Raw genomic sequence first — 7,737 nt, forward strand, 5'->3', positions numbered from 1 at the left:
TCTACTCTCTCTGCTCTATATCTCTGCTTTATATCAGCTCTTTTCATTTCAAGAAGATATGTATAGACTTAATGAATACATTTCTCAGTATATACACTCTCACTCTTCTTACTGACTTCTAAAATAATATATTATATGAAGACTGTATATAATATAATCATCTAAAGCTCAGTCACAGATATTAATTACTACATTTATTTTAAATATTTGTAATAAGATAATTATTTATTTATATTAGAGAATCACTTCTCTTCTTAACAGTATTGAGATTATAAGTCTTTTTCTTTTTCATCTTTTCTTTCTGTGATTCGGAAGAACGTACGACCGTCGGATAATAACGCGGCCGCTTCCGAACTAGCTTACAAGTGTAAAGGGGGCCATAGCGGCCACTAATTAATTTAGTGTACGATATTCAATATATAAGAAGCCGGCGTACGCCTGTAATCATACACTGGCTTAAGCAACCTTTGAATCATATCTGATAGCATGTCTAAAAACCAGTGAGAAGCACAGGCTCCTCCAGAGTGTGATAATTCCATCTATGAAGTGATTCATAGTTATCATGCCAGTATGGTTCTAGAATGTCTCAAAAGATAGCATACAAAGAGTGATAAGTGAAAGAGCATTCAATTGATGCTGCTTCACTTGTTAGAGAAAAACTTCACACTCAGATGAATGCCACATATGAGATATGAATGAATGAGATGTGAGAAAGAAAATGAGAGTGATAAACCAGATTCAAAGAAGTCTGCTCTCTACTCAAAAGAAGAATAAAAAGAAGAAAATGATTATCACTGAAGTTATACAATGACAATAGAAATCATATAACAATATAACAATATAACAATAGATATTATATAATCAATAAGAAATCACTGAAATGAATATCTTCTCTAGCTAATATAAACAACATTCTTCTCTGCTATCTGAATCAGAAGATATGCAGAATCTCTCAGAGAGTTTACTTAAAGCAGTAAGAAAAACAGCTGAAATCACTGAACTGAAATTAAAGCTCTGTACATATACAAGAATTCTAAACAAGATTAAGGCCTTGTGTACACAGTGGCAGGCTGAGATGAAAACTAAACAACAATTAGCATTCACTGTGAATTAAGTATTCACTATGAAGAGCTTCACTGACACAATCATCATCATTAATAAGAATAGAGAAAATCAGATCTTAGATCTGCAGTGAGAGATTGAACATTTATACAGATAAATAACTACACTGAATCTGAAGATCTTATCACAATTATTCACAATCTCTTCAGAAGTGTACATATTATCAGAGATCACTGTGCAGAATGAGAATTAAAGTATGAAATATATCAAGCTGAGAGATCTGCTGAAGCTATCAAGCTTCAATGATAACTGAAAAAATGATGCTGCAATTAGCTGGCTAAGTCAGATGTAATTATATTATCAAATCAAACATGAACTCACAGACAGACAGTTAACAGAATTTTAATAAGTCTTAAAATCTACTGTGTTTCTACACAGAAAAGCAAAGTCATTATAAATGACTGATAAAAAGATAAATCTCACAGATCTGAAGTGATATTCATTCTCATGAATATGAAATGAGTTTTTCAAATGAATCTTGTATAACTTTGAGAAAGTGAATGTATAAGACAAGTATTACAAACACTTCACTGAGTGTAAATAAGTGAGTGATCTTACATTGTACTTCACACACTTCAGCTTATACTATCTTATATTGAATGAAGAGCTTTCAACATCTTTCTATTTACAGATCTTCATTTGTGATCTTACATCTGAGTTGAGAGTGAAATGAAAATTCTTAACCTTATAATCAGGTATAATGAAAGAAGCATACAACATTCTCATTATATGAGAATAAGTGAGTCAATTGTAACAGAAAATACTGCATTGAGTATATCTCAGTGAAGAACAGATAATCAGACTTCTATAATACAAGCTACACATCTGAATATAATGAATCTAGATCTGAATGTTATTGCTAAAGTGCTGAATCTCTTAAAAAAGAAATCCTCTGAGTGAAAACCTTAGTATTATAAGTATTGAGCTTGCTTCAACTGTGAATATCAAAATCATGATGTAAAAGATTGCACTCAGCATGTGCAGTCAAGAGAAGCAAGAGAGTCAAAAAACTAGCAGAATCAGTGAGCTTGAAGACACTCACTGATATTCTATGAAAAGTCTTCAAAGTGAAAGAGATGTCTGTGTTAGATGACTCTCTGAATTCTATGAATACAAAGAAGAAGCAGGCTTCTGAATGAGATGCAGATGAGAATGATAAAGTGAATACTTATCTCAATATCTTGAGACTTGAAATGTTAATGTATAAGAGACACTTGAGTAAGAATTGAGAGATGGCTGTAAAAGTATTAGCAGATACAGAAGCTTCTATATAATATATTAATGATTATATAATCTGAAGATTGAAAGAAGTTCACTGAGTGAAGAATCTCTGACATATAAGATTATCTGATAATTAATATTTGATATTATCTGTAAGAGTAAGAGTTCCCTTGCACTTTGAAGAATGATCTTGCTATATTTGAGTGTGAGAGCTGCAGAACATGAAATACAATCTTATTCTCAGACTTGATTGATTTCAAAGATTCAATCTGCAAATTCAATGATATACATGTCATATGCAGTTGATTAATGGGAAGAAAACAGTTCATACAATTCTATTAACTGATATGAGAAGGACATTTCATATCTCTGATATAGAAGAGTTAAATCTGCTTATGCATTAACAAGTAAAGAGAACAATTCACAAGATCTTATCTGAAAGCATTCTGTATATTATACAGAATCTGAAAGTGGAGAAAACTAAGATAAAAGATATACAGAAGAACAAGTATATGAAGAAGCTTCTGAAGAAGCATAGAAAGGTCTTCTGAACAGATCTTTTACTGAAATTGCTGCTGAAATGAGAATTTGTACATGAGATTGACATGGGGAATGCAAAACCAGTCAATCAGAATACATACTCTCTGTCACAAACACATCTTGAAGAACAGAAGTGTCAGATCACAGATCTTCTAGAATGTGATCTTATACAACTCTTATCAAGCATGTGAGGCTTTTCAGTTCTATTCATGAAAAAGATGAATGAGAAGTGATGAATGTGTATCAATTATCAAGCACTTAACAAGCTTACAATCAAGAATGAATATTCACTGTCATAGATTCAATAACAGTTGAATACAGTTGAAAACATCTGATATCTATCAAAGATCAATCTTCTCTCAGAATACTAGCAGATCTGTGTAGATGAACTGTCAGTTCTGTGAACCATGTTTAATACATAATAAAGAAAGTTTGAATTTCTGGCAATGTCATTCAGTCTGATAAATGTGCCTGTCATCTTTCAAATAATGATGAATACAATTCTTCATAAACAGAATGAAATCTCATGTCTCATATATCTCAATGATATTCTAGTCTTTTCAAACTCATATAATGAATATCTGAAGTATCTTGATAAAGTGCTTACAACTCTGACAGAGTATAAGCTCTATATCAAATTAACTAAGTGTGTGTTTGAAATGAAAGAGTTGAAGTTCATAGAACATGTAGTAAGTAGTGACTGTATACATCTCATTCTGAAGAAATTGAATGTTATAGTGAATTGACTGCAGCTGAGAAATGTACATCATATATAACAGTTTCTTAAGTTGATCTCATATTACTGCAGATTTATCAAGAATTTCACATAAATATCTGCATCACTCTCAGATCTCTTAAGAGAAATGAATGCAAATCTGTGAAAGAAGAAGTTTCATTCAATTATCTGAAATACTGCATGTGAAGAGACTTTTCTCACACTGAGAAAATATGTAATAATATTCTCAGTGCTTATTCAATCAGATTGTAATAAACCTTTCTACATTGAGATGAATGCATCTGAATGAGCTATCAGAGACACTCTTCTACAGATGAGTAAGAACAGCAAGCTGCATCTGATGATGTACAATGATAGGAAACTATCAGGTGCTGAGCTTAATTATTCAGTGTATGAAAAGGAATTGCTAGTAATCAAGCACATGCTGATGTTATGAGATAGATATATTGATAACAGACATACAACAACAGTGATTATGAATCATGAAAGTCTCATCTATCTACAATCAATGATAAAACCTTTCAAACACTTAGTATGTTGAATCTCAGAGTTTCAAGTGTATAATCTTCATATCAAATACTGAAAGAAATTGAATGCTGTGATACCTGATACAATCAGTCACAGATCTGATTTCATGAGTGAGAGACCTGTAAACCAGGTATAAGAAACATTTGTATTAAATGTACTGAGAGAATGCAAGGAATCAGAATGAGTAAACATCATGATCTCTTGCTTAAAGAATGATAAGATGTTGAATGACAAGTGTCTTATAAGAGTAATAGAAGAGATGCTTCTGAACTTCAAGCTGAGGAAATTGAAAAATGACATTGTGCTTTACTACAATCTAGAATACATAGAAGCTCTCTATCTAGAATCTTTATTTAAATATGACTTCATGACTCACATGCACAAGAAATTCAGCCACTTAGAAAGCTCTGAACTCATGAGTGTACTTGAATCAAGAGTATACTGGTCAAGCATAGCTGAGAACATTCAGATATATGCTCATAAGTGCCTGAATTGTCAGGTTGTGAAAGAATCTAAGAAAGGATTAGAACATGAGAAAGTGCAACATTAGATGAAGTGTATAATACAACTGTTTAAACAATGAGAGATGAATCTCATAGACATATTATCATGAATGTCAAATGAAAATCAATGAATAATCACTGCTATTAATTATACTACTGACTGGTCAGTTGTGAAAGCAGTTTCAGAGATGATAGAGAAGATGATGATGAAGTTTCTACATGATGAGATCTATATCAACTATGAAATACTGCATGAGATTCTAACTGATAACAGTGTGAATCTTGTAGAAGAAGTAGTGAGGCATTTCATAAGCTAGTTATAGACAAGATATTGTAGAACAATGTCATATCATCTACAGATAAATGAGAAGATGAAACACTTGAATAAAATCTTGAGTAATATGCTGATGAAATATCTAGTGAACAAGTCTATGAGATTATGAAATGAATATCTCAGTCAGGTGCTATTAGTCACATGAATTTGACAGCATGCAGTCTTCAAGTATTTATCATTCTATCTATTGTATGAATTGCATCCGCACATCTCAGAGAATGCTTCAGAAAAGATGAAGAAGAAAACAGCAGTTACAGACACAGTAGTAGCAGTTGTGAACACAACAGTCATAGATGCAGAATCAAGATTGAAAGAGATCAGTCATATACATATAAAAGCTAATAAGTTACTTCTGAACTGAGTAATTCAATTGAAAAGAATATGAGACTCACTAGTTAAGAAATCAAGTCTCAAGATAAGAATGTGAGTTCTCATATACAATAAAAGCTCTGAGAAGTTTCAACCTAGATGATTTAAGCTATATAAAATACTCAAATCACATTCTCTGAGAATATACACATTGAAAGAATCAGAGAAATAGATCTTATATAACTTAATAAATGATTCATAACTTATGAAAGCAAAGATGTAAGACCTGAGTAAATTATAATTATTCACAGCACTATCATCAGTATTGAAAAAGAAGAAGCTTATAATTAAAAAGTCTCACAAGATAAGAGAAATCATAGACACTTATAAATCAGATAATCTCACTTATTCTGATCTTTTCATGATTATAAGAAAAGAATGAGAAGTAATGAAGAAATCAGACAAACATCACACTTTAATAAGTGATAAGACTGTAGCTGGTTATATAATAACACACTGCAGACAGCAGGTATAATACAGTAAAGAGCAGTCTCAAAGCAGCAGACTTGTATATGAGTCAGATCACAGAAGAAAAAGAAATTCAGAGTTGAATTTAACTGTTTATATCAGTTCAATCACAGAGATCACTAAGAATGAACTATCTAAAACATTTACAGACACATGAGATCAAGTTATCTCAATCTCTGAGAACACTCAGAGATCAGGTGAGATTAGTTTCAATGAGCTGTTTACTATAGTAGTCTGAGCAGGCAAAGAGAGACAGTATAATGTGTAAGACAGAATTATAAAAGATGAAAGCTGCTGAACCTAGTCACTGAACACTGTACTATATAGAGATTGTGTAAGAGTAGTGACTAGCAGATAAAGAAAAAGCATAAGAAAAGAGATAATGAATTGATCATTAACTGTAAGAATCAGCTGTAAAAGACAAATATTATCATATATATCTCATTCATTTTTATACATCACACATTTAATCTATTTTCAACACCATGTCATCTGAAAAACATTAAAAACAAAGAAAATCTCAAAACTTGAGATCTGTAAGAAATTTGAGAACTGCAAGCTGCTCTTGCAACAATATTATACATGTCTCTGATTTCTCTATTACTCAGTGTATGACATTAATGTCATTTATCACAAGATTGACTGGAATGCCAATATAGAAATGCACATGTATATGTGTAGAGAAATTGAAGAAGAGTACAGAATCTGCAGAATCAGAAGCCAGAACAGAGAGAATGAAGATGAAAGAAACAGAAGAAGAAGAAGACACAGAACTGAATAAACAACAGTGAGAGTCACTCAGAGTTAAATACTTATAACTCAGTGTGTGCACAACCTTCCCTGCAGAGAAGGGAGAGAAAGTGACAGAAGAAGCTTGAGAGTGAGAGAAGATAGTCTTGATGATATTATCATCTTTGATTAGAATGGCCTCTGACATCAGAGCAACTAAGAATCATTGTTAGTATACAAAAATTATAAAATCAGAGATAAGAATAGTTACTGAATGAACACCTGCTGGCCTTAGAGTTATATATATAATTACAACACATACAAGGCTTCTCAGAAAGAGAGAGAGAGACACAGAGAAATGCAGAAAGCAGAACACAGTGTATGAATGACTCATTCTCATGATAACATTTCAGACAAGATATACAAGTCTCACACTCATGAGTGTAAAAGAGTACAATATCTGCATTTCTGTTTCTGAAAACATGAATATCTTTTGTCTGTATCACAAAGTCAGACAACAGATATCAGAGAATAGACTGATACAGATCTATCATTCTGAAGAAATTTATCAGAGTAGATATCTCTGCAATATTGAACTTTACAGTTATAAAAAGCTTCTTGATATCTATGAATATCATGACTCTATGCACAGTAAAACTCATAATAATTTTCTCTAAGAACAGAAAAATCAGCATCAGAAAGAAAAGATGAAAAAGAAAAAGACTTATAATCTTGACACTGTTGAGAGAAGAGATGATTCTTCAGTATAAATGAATAATTATCTTATCATGAATATTTAAAATGAATATAATAATCAGTATTCACAACTGAGCTTCAGATAGTTATGTTATACACAGTCTTTATACAATAAATTATTCTAGAAGTTGATAAGAAGAACAGAAGTGTATGTGCTGAGAAACATGGTTCATTAAGTCTATACAACATCTCCTTGAAATGAGAAGAGCTGATAATAAAAGCAGAGACAGTAAAACCAGAAGTAGCAGAAGTAGAGATCGCGGGAACAGGAGTAGAGAGAGTGAGAGAATCAGACACAGAAGCAAGTGTAGAAGATTAAGAGAGAGCAGCAGGAAAAGAAGTAGCAGAAGAGATAGAGAAGAATGCAGAAGACCTGGCCATATATGACACAGATAATTTCTTTATAATCACATTCTTCAAGTTCTCAATCA

The sequence above is a fragment of the Blastomyces gilchristii genome (assembly GCF_000003855.2).
Source record: "Blastomyces gilchristii SLH14081 genomic scaffold supercont1.13, whole genome shotgun sequence".
Classification (NCBI taxonomy): Eukaryota; Fungi; Ascomycota; class Eurotiomycetes; order Onygenales; family Ajellomycetaceae; genus Blastomyces; species Blastomyces gilchristii.